This window comes from Lepidochelys olivacea (assembly GCF_965140295.1).
Source record: "Lepidochelys olivacea isolate rLepOli2 genome assembly, chromosome: 12".
NCBI classification, from domain to species: domain Eukaryota; kingdom Metazoa; phylum Chordata; order Testudines; family Cheloniidae; genus Lepidochelys; species Lepidochelys olivacea.
Window position 1 is genome coordinate 12,484,116 of NC_140422.1, and position 19,341 is coordinate 12,503,456.

The window sequence follows — 19,341 nt, forward strand, 5'->3', positions numbered from 1 at the left end:
CATCTCCAATGTGCTAGGTGCTGTCCACCTGCAGGAGTTGCAATACATGCCCCAAAGAGTTTACAGTCTAATGCCCCAATCCTGAACAGTGCTTCAGAGACTTGTGGCTCTATGGAGCCCAGTAGACCTTACTGCAAAGGTCTGTCCACATGGAGCAGCCTGCAGGATTGGCACCTAAATAACTAGAGCCTGTATTGTCTCCTCACTGAACTGCATAGTTGAAAAATGTTATAGGTGATCTGATTTTTTTTTCTTTAATTCGTCAAAAAAGGCATCATATACTTATGGCTAAAATCCTATTCTGACACCAGGGTAAATCCATAGTGACTCCACTAAACTGACTCTTTGAGTTCAATGGAGTCTCAATTGATTCTCTGTAGTGTAAATGAGAATAGTATTTGGCCCTTACTTTGCTCCCATATTTTGTCTAATGTAATTATATTTTACGTAGTTTCACTACATTTTGATCAAATGCCCAGCAGTCGTGTCACCTCTGACTCTGATCCCATCATCCCTCCAGCTAAACAGGGTCTGGACTGGTCAATACTGGAAGATCTCCAAAGAAAACTATGAAGCAGGCAGTGGTGGTGTTAGTGATTTAAGGCTCTGAATCGGCAAAAATGTATTCTTAATTTTAAGCCTCTGCATAGATCTTTGCAGGATCAGGGCCTGAGAGAGTATTGCTCTTCCCTCTGAGTCAGGACTGAATCAATGCTCCAGCATGATGCCAAGGGGCACTGTGCCACTGGAGCGGCTTCTTTTAGGTAAGACATAACAATGAAGTTTTGATCTCTCTGGCTCATTAAAGATGAGGCACCTTTTGTTACTAATACTAATAATAAACCCTTAAATAACAGTTGTCATTCCTAGATATCTTTGTGCTGTATAAAGAGGATAAATATTGTTATACCCTATTTTACAAATGAAGAAATTGAGGCACAAAGAAACTGTGTCTTGCCCAGGGTCACGTAGCAATTCAATGGCAGAACTGGGAATGGAACCCAGGTTTCCTGGCTTTCAGCCCAGTGCTATATCCACTGGGCCCATGTTTCTCAAACTGTGATCTTCACAGAGGAAGCTAGTCACATAGTGCTGGTGGTTCTTATATATATAATCTGCTGAACTGCACTAAAAGACAACTTAGCTGCATTATTTTCCTAACGTTACCCTTCCATGTAAGCAATTACTGCAGTTGCCAACCGTAGTATCACGTAGAAATGTAGGACTGGAAGAGACTTTAAGAAGTCATCAACTCCAGCCCCCTATGCTGAGGCTCAACGCAGTCTACCTAGACTATCCCTGACTGGTGTTTGTCTAACCTGTTCTTAAAAACCTTCAGTGATAAACCTCCCTTGGAAGCCTAGTCCAGAGTTGAACTGCCCTGATAGTTTGAAGGTTTTTCCTAATAGCTAACCTAAATATCCTAAACAATTGTTCTCCATCTTCTTTATATGTGATAGGGATGGGTGGAAAAGTGATCTTTGTGATGGCAGATGAAGGGAGGTGGGTCTGTCAGAGTGTGGGAGGGGAAGTGTCCATGAGATAATGTCTCTACTAATGTGTGTTCTGTGTTATGAAAAAGTTTGAGTCTCCCTACACTGGGCCACAATGCCTCCTACTTTTATAAGAGGAGCAGTTCAGATGTCTTAGCCCAATTCCCACAGGGACAACCTTATTCTACCTACCTACAATTTCCTCTGTAGTTTCAATTGGGGAACCTTTTTTTCCCCCTTCCATGCAACTCTAGAAACCTGTAAGATTTCATAGAGAATAGGATTCTTCCTATAAGTGATTTCAGCCTGGTACAACAAAGTAGGAAAAGTGTCCAACTTTTTTCTAAGACAGAAGGAAAACTGTAGGCAAAAGAAGCCGTTATTGCATAATGTGCAATTCCTTTTTTGTTACCACTTGACTGTGCTAAAATGGCACCTACTGACACTTTTATTCTGGGTAAAAGGCCATGAAAATATTAAAGCAGGAACAAGTCCTCAGGTCCATTTATTAATCAATATACAGACTTTCCCCATGGCCATAACTGATTTCCATAACCATGAGTGTGGTGAAATCCTGTCTTAATGCCAAATCAGTTTTTCTCACTTATGAACATCACAGTGATTTGAGAGAGAATCTGTGCCAAAATCCTTACTCTCATCTAACTATTTCTATGAATCTCTGCTTCCAAGGTACAGTGACTGCCATGTAAATACATACAACATTTATTAGAAATGGGCACATCTCCCAAAGGTTCTGATTGTGGGTGCAGCCTCTAAACCACTGGGGACTCATCTCTCCAAAGTGAGCAACCATTGCTCATCCCAAACAACATTCCTCCTTTCCCAGAAGATCCTCTGCCTCTAAAACACTCCAATTCTCCAAATACTTTGTTGTCTTCGGGGTTGGGGTGGGGAGAAGGATATGGGAACTGCAAGTCCCCAATTTGGCATCCTCAAGAGATGATCCTCCACTCATTTTTCCTGGCTCTTGGCGAACCAGCTAGTAGGCAGGCTCCACCCACCTCCAGGTTCCAGGGATGCATTTTTGTGAAAGTAGAAGGCCTGCCCACTCTCCTTCTCTATAGTAATAACTTAAATGGTACCCTGAGTCCTGCTGTTGACTCTTCATTGGCATTTTAACATGCTGAGCCTGTATCTAGAATTTGAGAACATGGATTTTCAGCTCTAATCCAGTGCGGCCTGGACTTGTATCTTGGCCCCAGACTATCCAAGGATCAAAGGGAGAAAAGCCATCCACCTTACTAGAAGATGCCTCCTTAGAGACTGGAGGTAGTGGGAGGGAATGCCACCAACAAGTTCCTCCCATGAAAGTGGGCCCTCAGCCTACCTTGGAAAATTCTGGAAGGTGAGGAGGAAGAGTTGAAGGCCGTTTTTCCCAACCTGACAGTACAAAGTGAGTGGATGGTGGGGTACCCCGCCTACTAGAGAAGCCGGGATTCCTGTGGGGGCAGGGTGATTGTCATAGGAAAATGATGAATCTTCTTTATTGCTCAGGGAGGATTGGGGTGGAGGGAGTGCTAATTTTTCTGGTGGCATTTTGGCACTTTCTGACCAGCTGAAAATCAGAAATGAAAATGTCATATCTAAATATTAGCGGTTTAAATAAATGTTTGAGGTGTACAGGAGCAAGGGGATCTTTTATATGAACTAGTTTTCTACCACTAACAATTGTACCTAGGGAAAATAAGCAATTAATTGATCAATCTGTGATATTGGCTTTTACAAAAACAAAAAACTTTGCTTTCAAAAGGAGACTATTTCCATCATTTCAAAAACAAAATAAACGATTGCAGTCGAGAAAAAATATTATATTTTGAAAAGATATATTGTTTTGTTGAACACATTTCTGACAGCTGTAATCCCTGCTGCCCAGAAGACAAGCTGCTATTTTGGCTCACTTCCTCAAATTTTATGTTTCTAAAGGAAGGAATTTTCATCATTTCAAACATAAATAATAACCAGAAAAGGAAAGCCCTATTCAAATGTCCCCAGATTACCATGTACAAAAATAAATAGGCAAACTAAATATGTATTATGTACAATTCTGAACTACCAGTACCTCCAGGGGGAAAATGCTTCATTTAATAATAATACCTTGCTCTTATACAAGGCATTTCATCAGTAGATCTTAAATGATATTTTTCCCATTTTGTACAAGGGGAGATTAGGTACAGAGAGGCAAAGTGACTTGCATGTGGTCATCCACCAGGCCAGTGTCAGACCTGAGAACAGAACCCAGGAATCCTAGTACAGTGCCTTATCCCCTAAGTCAGACTGCCTCTCTGATTATTCAGTAGCGATTCTTATTGTACTCTCATTACTGAAATAACTGCAGATGGTGCTTATGGACCAGGATCCATAATGAATGCATAAATCCAAAATAACTTGGATTTAAACTTGGAGAGTGGTCAGTTTGGATGAGCTATTACCAGCAGGAGAGTGAGTTTGTGTGTGTATGGGGGTGGGGGGGGTGAGAAAACCTGGATTTGTGCTGGAAATGGCCCACCTTGATTATCATGCACATTGTAGGGAGAATGGTCACTTTGGATGAGCTATTACCAGCAGGATAGTGAGTTTGTGTGTGTGGTTTTTGGGAGGGGGGTGAGGGGGTGAGAGAACCTGGATTTGTGCAGGAAATGGCCCAACTTGATTATCATGCACATTGTGTAAAGAGTTGTCACTTTGGATGGGCTATCACCAGCAGGAGAGTGAATTTGTGTGGGGGGGTGGAGGGTGAGAAAACCTGGATTTGTGCTGGAAATGGCCCGACCTGATGATCACTTTAGATAAGCTATTACCAGCAGGACAGTGGGGTGGGAGGAGGTATTGTTTCATATTCTCTGTGTGTATATAAAGTCTGCTGCAGTTTCCACGGTATGCATCCGATGAAGTGAGCTGTAGCTCACGAAAGCTCATGCTCAAATAAATTGGTTAGTCTCTAAGGTGCCACAAGTACTCCTTTTCTTTTTAATGAACGCAGAGATACTGGAACTCCAGCAGTGGAGTGACAGTCCCATTGCTTCAACACCCTTCAACAAACTCACGGAATTTGCAGTGAAGCTTTACTCCACTTACGGCAAAGTGTCATTGGACTTCAGATGTGTCCCACTGGGCTGTTTCCCTCGGAATGCAGCCGTTACCACTTGACAGCCAGGTGCTCAATGCTGACTCTAAAGGAATGATCACTTTCTCTCTTTATCCCCTGCTCCAAAAGCAGAGGAGGAGTAGGACATACCCAATGGGCCCAACTAAAAGGAGATATGCCAACCCTTGCTGCAGTTGCTTCCAATGGGCAGTGAAAAGGAGGCAGGTTGGTCTTGCAGCACATGCTCTCTGGAGGGAATGCGGTTGAGGCATTTCTAGCGGCCACCCCAAAAGTGGCAGTCTCCTCTGCAAGTGCATGGAATCAAAAGGCCCTTCTAGGGAGAAAAGGAGGAGCACCTCTCTGCTATTATAACCCCTTGATTTCAATGAGAGTTGCATCAGAGCCATACTTCACTATCCTAAGACTGATCTAAAAGAGACCCGCCCGCCCCTTCTATCTGATACACTGCATATGATCCCAAACCATGCTGAAGCATGTTAACTTATGTGGCATGCTACAATTCAGTGTAGTAATACATAAGCCAATGCAACAGAAGTTTTTTAAAAGGTCTGACTGTTTCCATTAGGTAGGTAGTACAACTGCTATTACAAAATAGAGATCACCCAAACAACTCTATAGCAATGGGCAAATATGAATGAAATAACCAAATAGGAATGATAGATGCAAGCCAGACGACAAATGTGTAAGTTACCTAAAATGCAGTAGAGTCTATGTCTGGTAATTAGAAAAGTATGTGATCTTTTTTTCTGTTAATTCTACCTTGATTTAATATTAAGTATTTTTCAGTTATTTAGATCTAGCACCGAATAATATTGAACCCCATGTTTCGTGTGTGTATGTAATTATATAAAAATGGTTTCAGATTTGTAAGAGACACTTGAAAAAAACATTGTGTCAGAACATACTGTCCCCTTCCACCTCCTGCTTCTGGCTTATATCAAGAGGCCATAATCCACTGTGACATCATAAATCATCATGCCTCACCAGCAGCAGAGTCAGATACCAGAAGAAAGAATCCTCAAGACTGCTAACCAAACAAGCAAAAGGAGTAAGAGAGTTAGTTATTAAAGAAAGCTTACATATGTTTATCTTCAGAGAGCCTTACTCTCAAGTGCACAGACACCCACTATGCCCTCTTCCATTATTACACAGTGGGTAGGATACTGTTGACTCATAAGTTTCTTATGAACTGTTTTCTTCAAATTCCCATTCAGAAGAAGAAATATAATTGATCACCCCATTACCATAATTAAATGTCTCCAGGGAGCTGGGTGGAGATTTCATCACGGGAGTCGCATTGCTTTGAGGAAAGAAAAAATAACTACAATAGCAGAAGTACATAAATGGATGTTTCTATAACAACGAAGATAACTGTTGTTTATTTCTCTTACAGGCTTCAATTTCTATCCACAGGCTCCAGTTGGAGACTGGGGCCTCACTGTGCTAGGCACTATATAAACAAGCTCTTCATTTGTCAACAACGCTGGATTTGCTAGTTATTACATATTTGATAGAGGGAAAATTTGCTAACTACTAGAAAATAGAATAAGTGAGTCATTATATTATTTAACTGGAAAGAGTTAATTCCATACAGTCTAGTCCAATGCTGGCTTTCATTGAACCCACAACTCAAATGGGGCCAACCGGTGCCCAGTCTTGCTGCAGCTGCTTTCAATGGGGAATGAAGAGGAGGCTAAAGACCTAAGCCTTGTGCTTTAGTATCTGGAGAAAAAGCGGGCGGGGGAGGTTCTGGGTTCAGGCATAAAACCAAGACCATGTATGACTCTGGGAGGACGTTTGGCTTCCTTGAGCCTCAGCTGACTCTGCTAAAGAAATGGGTATAAAAATCATATGGCATTAAGAGTTGCTTCTTTTTTTAGTTGTATTTTGCTTGGCAGAACTTCAAAATATCCTTCGGACTCTTTCTTTCATGTATGTTTTTGTATCTATTTATCACCACTGCTAGCATTTTGTTTAGTCTTGAAGGAAAGATTGTCTTTCTTAAGTTGAATGCTTTTTTGCATCTACATCCATCAATGCCTGAGATATCCCTGACCTTAGTTAAACCTTAAGTTTTCTAAATTGTACTCTTATGTTCAGCAAACCCTTAGGCGCTACATTGTTAAAAGTTTACATTGAAAAATCATTTATAATTCGTTTGTTTGAATTGTGCCTTCTACAAAGCCACCAGGAAGGGCAGTATTAATTAGCAATGGCTTACATAAAGTCTAGACAATAAAAAAGTAAATCTTTTTAGCTTTTTAAAAAGCTTTTAGTATTTTATCAGTTATAACAAATGATACTGTTATAAATTACATCTAAGAAAAAATGCCAGCATAATCAACAACAAAGCTGTCCATTTGAATAATTTATTTTTCCTTGAAATATTTTCATGGTACACACATCTTGCTCAAATAAAAATATGTTTATTATGAAACTGAGAGAGCCAACAAAAATGTTAATTCCTCTTGCTGTAGCCACTTTGTGGGAGGATTAAATAATAAATGATAGTTAATGCATAATACCCTAAGTTTCATTCTAAAATAGCTGTTTTAATATAAGATATGTAATGATAATTACAATGCATATTTTAATATACTGGATGGCAGAGAATGTGAGAAATGTTTTCAGAGTTGTATACACAATGTCTGGGCTATATCCTCCAAACCTTTAACCAAGTGGGTAGTTCCACTGAAGTCAGTGGGGCTACTCTTATGAGTAAGGCTCTGAAGGATCAAGCCCCTGTTTCCTAACTTCTTATGTAAGTGGTTAACAGTAGCTTTGCAAAGTAGTTCAAAGCGCAGGTATACTAATAAATCATTTTATTTAAATAATATATAAATAATGACACTGTGAATAAGCAGAAGAGGTTTTGGCTTGTGACACTCTGCACCAGCTGATTATGTTTAAGTTCATTAACTGGCAGTGACAAAGCCACAAAACAGTAACAGTGTCTGGTTAATGCCAGGCAAAATGTAATGGCAGTCAAAAAAATAAAGAATTTATACTATAGCTACCTTAATTTAGAAACAGATTGCCCTGTGAACTTGGAGGAGATTGTCAATAGATCATGATGCTTATATCAGTCTAGATCAGAACTTTCTCTCTATCTGGGATGATGGGAGTGCATGTGCTGCAGTTTACTATCCTGTCATCTGATGCTGGCAAGGTCGACTTCCTGGGTGGAAATGTGCGCAGTGTAAAAATGATTGCAAGCAAAATAAATTTTCGGGGCTGATTCTGATCTTGCTTACCCCATTGCAAATCAGGAACAACCAAAGGTCAGCATGTTTTCGAATATATAAGGTTACTTTTAAATAAATGTACAGTAGCAAAAATTCCAGAAAACCCTAAGCCCTGGTCTACACTAGGACTTTAGGTCTAATTTAGCAGCGTTAAATCGATGTAAACCTGCACCTGTCCACATGATGAAGCCCTTTATTTCAACTTAAAGGGCTCTTAAAATCGATTTCCTTACTCCACCCCTGACAAGTAGATTAGCGCTTAAATCGGCCTTGCCGGGTCGAATTTGGGGTACTGTGGACACAATTCGATGGTATTGGCCTCTGGGAGCTATCCCAGAGTGCTCCATTGTGACTGCTCTGGACAGCACTCTCAACTCAGATGCACGATTGTTTGCCGTTGCTCTGACGCAGGGAGGGGCGACTGACGACACGGCTTACAGGGAGCTAAAATCAACAAAGGGGGTGGCTTTGCATCAAGGAGTATTTCAGGCAGGACTTCACGGAGGGTTCCAATAAGAAATGGTGCACCTAAGTTATTGTTCTTATTGGAACAAAGAGGTTAGTCTGGCCTCTGATTGATACATGGCTAGATTTACCTCGCTGCACCTTCTCTGTGAGTGACTGCAGTGTGACCTAGAGGAATGAGTCCCCTAGACGGGGGGCGGGGCGGGGGGTTTGCAAATGAGTACAAAACAAATCTGGTCTATTTCTTCTTTTGATACACTCCATCTATCTTTCACATCTTTGGCTGGCAGCAGACGGTGCCATAAGATGGTTCAATAGGACTGACTGCAGGACTAAAGAGAATGACTTGATCAAGTCACTGCGTGCCATCCACATCTCATGGCTGCTCGGCAGAACATGGTACAATAGGACTGCTAGCCGTCCTCATCTCTTGCCTGCCCGGCAGAAGATGATGCAATAGGACTGCTAACAATCCGTATCACCTGCCTGCTCACCATAAGATGGTTCAATAGGACTGACTGCAGAACTAAAGAGAATGACTTGATCAAGTCACTCCAAGTTTAGTCCCTGCGCCCATGCCTGCCCAGGCGCTCCTGATCGACCTCACACAGGCGACCAAGAGCATCTCGGACATGACTATGACGGCTACCAGTCCTATTGCACCGTCTGCTGCCACAAGGCAATGGGTTGCTGCTGCTGTGTAGCAATGCAGTACCGCGTCTGCCAGCACCCAGGAGACATACGGTGACAGTGAGCTGAGCAGGCTCCATGCTTGCCGTGGTATGGCGTCTGCACAGGTAACTCAGGAAAAAAGGCGCAAAACGATTGTCTGCCCTTGCTTTCATGGAGGGAGGGGGGGGAGGGAACGGGGGCCTGACGATATGTACCCAGAACCACCCGCGACAATGTTTTAGCCCCATCAGGCATTGGGATCTCAACCCAGAATTCCAATGGGCAGCGGAGACTGCGGGAACTGTGGGATAGCTTTACCCACAGTGCAACGCTCCGGAAGTCAACTCTAGCCTCGGTACTGTGGAAGCACTCCGCCGAGTTAATGCACTTAATGCACTTAGAGCATTTTCTGTGGGGGACACACACTCGAATATATAAAACCTATTTCTACAAAACCGACTTCTATAAATTTGACCTAATTTCATAGTGTAGACATACCCTAAGGCAAGCTGGAGAAAAAACTGGTCTGTTTCCTCAAAGTGCTGACATTTTTCACAGCGGAGAGAAAGAACTAGCATACATAGAGGCTTTTCCTACATCAAGAATTGCTCAAAGTGGGGAGAAAGGACAAGCAGGCACCTACCCTATCCCAGGCTGTCAGCCTGAAGACAACTACCAACCTTATGTAAAGTGAAATTGCTTATTTTCATCTCCCCTCTTTCTGACAGGGGAATGGAACAAAGTAGAGGAGAATGGGGGTAAAGATAACCTTTCTTGATCCCTTTCTCTTGGTCTCTTCTTCCATCTTTTACTCTCACTTCCATAGCTTCTTCTACATATATTTCTTTAGAGAAAACCGACCTACATGTGTGAACACTTCCATTTCCTTTCGCAAGACAAAGCACTCTGCAGCCAAACAGGTATATGCTTGTGCAGACCCAGACTCGTGAATGCAAACCAGGAAACCGACAAAGTTAGCACCCATTTGTACTCTTTATACAAGTCTGTGCACTCATAAGTTTTCATGGTATGCTTTCTGGAGCCTATTTTAAAATATGGCCCTGATGGTCAGAGAAGCAAGTTATCTTATATCCTTTTGCATATGATTCTTTGGTACCCTGTATATATTGTTACCTCCATAGCACCTATGTAACACAAAGAAAATGTCTCAAAGCTCCATCTAACAATGTTACCTTCATACAATATCTCATTCAAGATAGGGGTTTTTTTTCTTAAGGAACTCTATGAAAGGAGAGAGATTTAAAAAAATTTGTGTGGGTGGGGGTGAGTATGTGTACATGTACAGTTAAACTCAAGCTTACAGGCATTGGCTAGAGTTCAGTGTACAGTACATACCTTTATCATGTGGAAAAACTAAAGTTTAATTGAACAATAGCTATCATGGCACATGGCATTTTGTGGAGTTTAATGATCATGTAGGAGGAGTCGATGGGCTTAAACTGAGTTTTGTACCATTACCTCCAGCCAGTCATTCATTTCCAGGAAATGGTCCAACCGAGTTGCTGAATTTTGTAGGATGATGATTTTTTTTAAAAAAAAAATACACGTTTAAAAGGAGCCCTTTCCCTGGTTTTTAGCAGGTAGTATGCAGTATAATGCCAAGTTGAATAGAACAAAGTATGCGCAACAGCACATTCATGAAGTGGGAGGAGATTTGAGCAATTATTCCATTCATCTTATTATTTCCCTTTGCATCCACCACGTCAGCACTGTCAAAATGCACTGTCAACCAGTGCTATTGGGCAGTTGCCAATGGGATATGATTTTTTTGCTTTGGATGCATCTACAGGGTCTACTACTAGGAGCTCTTTAAACAAAATTAATATACTTAGTAGTAAGTGTGTGTTTAAAAAGAATAACCGAGCAAGAAGCAGAAGTGTAAAAGACTGAGGCAGAGAAGAGAAAAAGTTAAAAACACTGATTGATAAACGTGCACACTTGCCTCCTCCAATCCATTTACTGCTAAATGCACAAACACACCAAATGGGGCCACATGTCTCATGGTCACCTCAGAAAAGCGCAAGAATACCTTTGGGTAAATATAGAACCAGATGCTGTATTGCCAACCCCACATGTTCAACAATCATGAATCAGGCCCCAGAAAACCATGACACTCTAAAATATAACAAATACCATATTTTTATTTGCCTTTGGGGGAAGGAGAGGGGGGTTAGCCTTGAAGGCTCATGTTTTCAAGCTTTTATTTGGAACCTGAAGGCTACAAACTCACTTATTTTTTAAATATGGTAGCTGCGTTTGTCACATAATCACATGACTCCAGGAGTCCAAACATTATGAGATTTGCAATTAAAATCACAAAACTTGATGACAGTGTGGGAGGAGACTAAATGTGATTATGAAGGCTGTAATGACAATGCTGGAAATTCACATTGGGCCTGATGCCCATTGAAATCTACAGAGAGACTCCTTTTGACTTTAGTGGGCTTTGGATCTTGCCAGGGGTTGGGATATGTAATATAAGGGGACTACTCTCATGTTTGGGTTAATTTCTTGAGTGTCTGTTCTTCTAAAGCCTGATTGCTGTGTGGCTTTTCTGTGCGCCCTTCCCCTAGCTCTGAAAGTATAGATAGCTGCCCAGAAGGAACAATCAGCTAGGCAAGAAGTCACCTTCTCTCTGAAGTTTGTTTTCACTGCAGAGTTAGCCCAGGCTGTTACTTGGATGTTACCCTAACCCTCCTCTCCTCTGCAAACACAACCCTCTCACCTGAGCTTGGGGGTGTTGGTTAGAGCCCAGGGTGTACATTCACTCAGGCTGGTAAAGCACCCACTCTGAAATGAGAACTCAGACTAAATCACTCAAATGCTGATTGACAGTCCTCTAATGCCTTCTTGCAACTTGTGCCCAGAAAGACAAACAAGTTGTCATAAATATAAAGGGAAGAGTGTATACAATGCTATAAAATCCCTCCTGGCCAGAGGCAAAACCCTTTCACCTCTAAAGGGTTAAGAAGCTAAGGTAATCTCACTGACACCTGACCCAAAATGACCAATGAGGGGACAAGATACTTTCAAATCTGTGGGAGGCGGGGAACAAAGGGTTTGGGCTGTCTGTGTGATGCTTTTGCCAGAAACAGATCAGAAATGCAAGCCTTACAACTCCTGTAAAGTTAGTAAGTAATCCTAAACTAGAAAATGCATTAGATTTTCTTTTGTTTAATGGTTTGTAAAATAAGCTGTGCTGGAGGGAATGTATATTCCTGTTTTTGTGTCTTTTTGTAACTTCAGGTTTTACCTAGAGGGATTCTCTGTGTTTTGAATCTGATTGCCCTGTAAGGTATTTACCATCCTGATTTTACAGAGGTGATTCTTTTACCTTTTCTTTAATTAAAATTCTTCTTTTAAGAACCTGATTGATTTTTCATAGTTCTTAAGATCCAAGGGTTTGGGTCTGTGTTCACCTGTACCGATTGGTAGGATTATTATCAAGCCTTCCCCAGGAAAGGGGGTATAGGACTTGGGGAGATATATTGGGGGAAGACGTCTCCAAGTGGGCTCTTTCCCTGTTCTTTGTTTAAAACGCTTGGTGGTGGAGGCATACTGTTCAAGGACAAGGCAAAGTTTGTACCTTGGGGAAGTTTTTAACCTAAACTGGTAAGAATAAGCTTAGGGGGTCTTTCATGCAGATCCCCACATCTGTACCCTAGAGTTCAGAGTGGGGAAGGAACCTTGACACAAGTTCTCCCACAATTCAATAGGAAACAATCCTAGAGCAGCACAGCTTACTGTGGCACAAAGAACTATGGGACAGATCCCAGAAGTCCTAGCACCATAGACAGGGGAGTGCAACACCAGTGATTTCAGAACTTAGGTCTGGCTTTGCAGCATGTCTGCTCAGACCTGGACTATGCTAAGCTGAGTACTGAGACCAGAGGTGCCAATCTCAGCAGTAAAGTGGTTTCTAAATAAGCATGCTCCTGTTGTTACCTAACCTGTGGTCTGCTCTGTGTCTGTTTCCCTACTGACACAACAAGCATCGCCAAAAGAAATGAAACATGCCTTTTAACTAGTGCTTTGGTGATAAAATCTGCAGAGTAGACAGGTCTTTAAGAACACTGGTCCTTTGCTGTCTTTTTGCCTTCCATTTATAATCATGAATGCTATGTTCTTTTATGTACATCAATCTATATTATTTTACAGAAACCTTAGGGCTCTGTGCATATTATTACATTTCCTTTCTTCATTTGTACAGGCACAGAAAGATATAGCAAGGCTCCTCCATTTCAGTTATCAGGCTTTACAAAGAGATGAGTTAATTACCTTAAAATAGAGACAGACAAATTCTAGTCTTACACTGGTGCAACTCTGTTCATTTCATGGGAGTCGCAGTGTAAGTGAGAGGAGGATTTCATTCTGGAAACAAAACACATCGGCCATTATTGGCCCAGCAGTAGCTTTCTCAAAGCTTTTTAAAACATCAGAATCCATTTTTATTCAGGGAGAACGTTGGCCAGGACATGAGTGTTGTTCCCTTTTCTTTTTCCTTTCATTTCCTTTTTTTTAAAGTACCCTGGAATTTTTAAATTCAGCCAGCCTAACACATATGTAAAAGTGAGCAGAAAGGAGCACACACCTTTTGCAACAGAACCCAGGAGACAGAGGTGGGAAAAGGATGTTAACTAGGTCTGTGCAGATGCTAGTTTGAAAACTTGCCCAACAATGTCTCTGTACTTTACCTATGATGGCTCTTTATTCTGATAGTTGCGTATAATTGTTAATACTCATTCAGAAAGAAGAGAAATAAAAAGGATACACTTTTCATATGCATCACTATCTTAATATAATTATTTATGTAATAGAGTTAAAGGCTAGACGAGACCACCCAATTATCAATTCTGACCTCCTGTGTATCACAGGTCACCAGTGCCACCCCTCCCCCCCACACACACACACTAAACCTAGCAACCAAAATGAGACCACAGAATTACATTCCCCAGGAGAATGGACAGTTATGTGCCCCAGGCAGAGCAGAGAATAGGAGGGACCAAGATGCACCAGGACTCGAGGCCCCTGCGATGGCAGGGAAATATTACATGAAATATTCCCAGATAATCCTGGCAAGTGACCCACACTGACATGCTGCAGAAGAAGGTGAAAACCCCTTAAGGTCACTGCCTGGGGGAAAGTATCTTCCTAGCCCCACCTATGGCAGTCAGTTAGATCCTGAGAATGTGAGCAAGAACCACCCAGAAGCACTTGATAGACAGAGAATGCTGGAAGCTTCCTCAGGGCTCTAGTACACCCTATCCACGGGCCCATTTGCAGCCATGGCCATCTCTGATGTTTCAGATGAAGGAGATTTTTTTTTAAAAAAACAAACAAACAAACAAAAAACCAACCTCCCAAAATATATGGGGCAGTAACCCCTTCCTGGCCTCTTCCATGGCTGTCTGAAACCCTGACACATGAGCTTTAGGAACATAAGGCATAAACTGGAAGTGAGCCCAAGCCTGTTACACTGAAGTGGCACCTGAAAGTAAGGACCTCGCTGTGATGGGTTCGGTCACAGAGATCCCCCTGGGACTGTCAGCTAATGTGTTGAAATTACCTCTGAGCTCATTTTCCCTGCCAGCTTGGGACTCCAGAACCCTGCCTTGTTGAGCCAGACAATGCTAGCCTGCTGCAACACAGATCCAGAGTCTGGGCCATGCTCCCAAAACTGAAAACAGCTCAGCAGGTCACTTGCCTCCAGCACCCAGACACCCAGCTCCCAGTGGGATCCAAACCCCAAATAAATCCTTTTTGTTCTGTATAAAGCTTATACAGGGTAAATTCATAAATTGTCCACCCTCTATAACACTGATAAAAAGAGAGGCACAGCTGTTTGCTCCCCCAGGTATTAATCACTTACTCTGGTTTATTAATAAACAAAATTAATTTTATTAAGTATAAAAAGTAGGATTTAAGTAGTTCCAAGTAATAACAGACCGAACAAAGTAAGTCACCAAGCAAAATAAAGCAAAAACTCGCAAGTCTAAGCCTAATAAATTAAGAAACTGATTACAGGTAATATCTCACTCTCAGAGGTGTTTCAATAAGCTTCTTTCACAGACTAGACTCCTTCCTAGTCTGGGCCCAACCCTTTCCCCGGTACCCTTTCCCCTTTCCCCTTTTCCCCGGTACCCTTTCTCCAGCAAATATCTCAGGTGGTAAACCGGGGTTTTCTCATGATTGTCAGCCTCTTTTGTCCTGCTCCACCCCCTTCTATAGCTTTGGTACACGGCGGGAATCTTTTGTCTCTCTAGGTCCCCACCCCTCCTTCTAAATGGAAAAGTACCAGCTTTAAAATGGATTTCATTACCAGGTGACATGGTCACATGTCACTGAAAGACCCCTAGTCTCCAGTCCCCATGGGCTGGCCCACATGTACACAGGAAGGCTTTCAAGTAATTAAGGCCATTTACAACTGATTGTTTCTGAAGCACCTTTAATGGCCTCCACTGAATATGTTTACATCAGTGATACAAGTTAATATCTTATTCTCCTAATTCTGCATATAGAAATAATACCTGCAAACAAATAGGATGAACGCACTTAATAGATTACAAGCTTTCTAATGACATCATAAAAGGGGTGTTTAGCGTAAAGCATATTCCAGTTATGTCATAGTCATAAGCATATGGAGTGGAACATCACACTTGCTGTGCAAGGCACTGTACAAATATATAAGAAAAACATGGTCCCTTCCCTCAGAAAAGTAAAATCTGAGAAAAAGACAAGGAATAACGTGGATATGACGAAACAACAGGGGGAAGCACAAGGTAGGTGGCAATGTGGCTTAGTGGATAAAATACTGGACTGAGATTCAGGAGAGCTGTGTCTTATTCCCACTCTGCCACTGGCCTGCTCACCTTGGGCAAGTCTCACCTCTCTTCCTCAGTTTTCCCACCTGTAAAATGGGGATAACATTAGTGTAAAGTTCTGAGATCACTAAAGAAAAGCAGTGTAAGAGAGCTAGATGATATTGCTACCTTGCAGATAATTACATGTATATAACTGTAAAATTACCTAAGGCCTAATCATAAAATATATGCAAAAAGGCATAAACACAAAATCAAACCCTAAGTAAAAATACAAGCCCTAAATTCATGGCTCACTTTGTAAAACACCTTTGCTGTGCAAACCACATCTTAGACTTGGCACTTAGCTGTCTTGATGCCTTAGTAAATGATTATTTGTCGTCCTCCTTCCCTCAAAGTTATCGGTCTTATCCTGAAGCTTGTGTGACAGTTCTCATAAGCTGCTGAGTTTCACATGATTTCAGTGCTCCGACTCCAGTTGTGCACCTTTTCAAGCCCATGTGCTATAGAGTCTTAGGATGCAATCGTGACTCTGTTGAAGTCAATGGCAAAAATCTCACTGACTTCAATAAAGCCCGCATTTCACCCATAGTGCCAATAAGAGTTGGCCTTGCTTAAGCCTTGGATGAATTTGGTCCAAGGAGTCTTAAGGCAGAACCTTTATCATTAAGACTCCTTGGTGAGATAATGCCCTAAATTCAAAGCCTTCACCACAGGCAATGTACATAAGATAGTGTTTCTCATGTTACAGTGTCATGTCAGATGGATGGTCTGTGGAATGCATTGATTCATGTCATGCTGAAATTGTTTCACGAAATATTTGCTGGATTTTTTTTTCTACTGTATGGTCATTAAGGTATGCCTACAACTCCTGGAGATTTTCCCAATACCTACTCTAAATACGCTGTATTCTGCTTTAAGAGCTCACTACAAATGACTATTTGGCTAATGCAATTCCCCAGGTGACTAATACACTTTAAGTCTCTAATTACACAGATGGCGTGGTCATCAAGTATGAATGTGTTTTCCTTCTATATTTTAAATATTTTTAATTTTCAGTTTAAAAATACCACATTTGAAAAATGGTTTTTACTATGGGCATTTCTATGGCCTTTCTTCTTTTGGTACAGCGGCCAAGAACTTCAAGTAGAGAGGGTTATTTTACCTCTCAGTGGTGAGACCGCTGCTGGAATACTGCATCCCATTCTGATGCCCAAAATTCAAGAAGGATGTTGATAAATTGGAGAGGGTTCAGAAAAGAGCCCCGAGAATGATTAAAGGATTGGAAAAATGCCTTGGAGTGATAGACTCAAGGAGATCCATCTATTTAAATTAACAAAGACAGATTAAGGGATGACTTGATTACAGTCTCTAAGTAATTGCATGGGGAACAAATATTTACTAATGGGCTCTTTAGTCTAGTAGAGAAAGATATAACACGATCCAATGTGTGAGAGTTGAAGCTAGACAAATTCAGACTAGAAATAAGGCATACCTTTTTAACAGTGAGAGTAATTAACCACTGGAACAATTTACCAAGGGTCATGGCCTTCACTAACAACTTTTAAATCAAGATTGGATGTTTTTTGAAAAGATCTGCTCTAGGAATTATTTTGGGAAGCTCTCTGTCCTGTTTAATACAGGAGGTCAGACTAGATGACCACAATGGCCCCTTCTGGCCTTGGAATCTATTAATTGAACTTTAATTTTAGGTTCCTAAATAATTGGCCTGATTTTTTTCCAAAATGTTGAGCAGCTGGCCGTTCCATTGCAGTCAGTGGGTGCTCAGCGCTTATTCAGCAGTTCAGCTATGGACTTCAGGAGCTTAACTTTAGATTCCTGTTTTTGAGAATCTTGGTCAGGTGTGGAAATGCTAGGTTTTCTTTAGTTAAATGTATTGACTTAAAGGACAACCCCACTTGCATAAGATTTATATATTCAATTGCTTGAGATGCTTTGTGGCAATATTTGTAAAAGGGAAGCAATTATCAAACATCAGCTATCAGAAAGGAAGTTTGATTTATGGAGTTTTAAAATATAAATCTGGTTTTCTATTTTCCCCAATAGGAATTCAGAATGTCAACAACATAGGGGTACAGATTAGGAGATATTTGAGAACTCTCTGCTTTAAAAGCATCCTTTCCCCAGGCACTAAAGCTGTGTGAAACTCTAATGTTATAGGACATGTCCATTCTATACAGTAATATAAATTGCACGCTGAATCTACCATTGATGGAATTGGACATGGGTTGAATGCCCTACCATCTGGCTCCTTTGAACTATTTCTGCAGATCAATTTTTGTTCCCTTCAAGCATCAAATGTGGTGCACTGCTGCAATAGTCTTTTGCCAATCACAACATTTAAGAATAATTTTGAAAATCTGTTAATATGGTTTAGTACTCAGCTCTTCACTGCTTTGTACATTAACATAAATAGATTATTACAATGGCATTATTTAGCTTTGATTTTTTTTAAGAGGAGTTTTTACAAAATAGTTTGTCTAGAGTATAAGATGGAATGATGCTGCTGAATGCTTAATAATTATAGAGGGTGGGGGTTTGTTTGTTTTTTGTCAAACTCCCTTCCAATCATTTTTCTCCATGGGATGTGAATGCTTTGGAAGGTGAGGCATATACAGATGTGGAACATTCACAAATGTTTTGAGTTTATGTATTCTAGTCCTTTGTGTTTGTAAACTGATATTTAGGGTGAGTGGTGGAAATTTTAATGAATGGGGGGGTGTATTATGTTTTTGTATATATTACATAATATATAAAAAGTATGCTTTTTCTTAACATTGTTTTAAACCTTGTGAAAACTTCTACAAACAAAAGCCTGATTGAATAGCATGGATGGAAATACATATTAGGACTATAGAAATATGGCCACACTTTCAGCAATGCTTATTCCCTCTTTTCCCTTCCACCCCCAGCTCCCCATGTATGTACATACACACATGGTCTGAAGGCAATCATGCAAACTGCTGAACGAACGCTTATGAGATGAAACTGCTCAAGTCACCATTCTATTTCAGTCATCTGAGGGTACTTAATCAGAGAGTGGAGGACCACAGGAAGAACATGGCATAATTTCATTAATGAAAGCATACCTCCCAGTTTTGCAGTATAATGGGGGAACAATCCTCCTTGTGCTCTATGCTAATCTTGACTGTGAGCTCTCAGATTTCCCCCACAAAGCATGAGGCAGAGACTTTCATTAAAAGGTTTTATAAAAATTTAAGGAAGAAGCCTCAGTTTACAGCAATTAATTATGCGAGTAATAATCAGGACAAGGAAAAGCCAGTTTCTACCACTAGAATGACAAGTGGCAGAAAAGTTACAGCTGCAAAGCTTTCCAATATGCTAGGAAGTAACCGAGCATTCCAAATATATTGGCTCAAATTTATTCTGTTTTAACTCCATTGGCATTAAGGGTGGGTAAGGTATTAGGGGAAGTGTTTTTTGATGCCGTGGCAGACAGACTTTTATCTTTACCCTGT

General features: G+C 41.0%; 1 protein-coding gene across 1 annotated transcript in view; it reads left to right on the forward strand.

The window, feature by feature from the left end:
* Nucleotides 1–19,341, forward strand: part of LOC311529217 (uncharacterized protein) — a 210,995-nt gene that overhangs the window by 95,547 nt on the left and 96,107 nt on the right. The window lies entirely within an intron of this gene.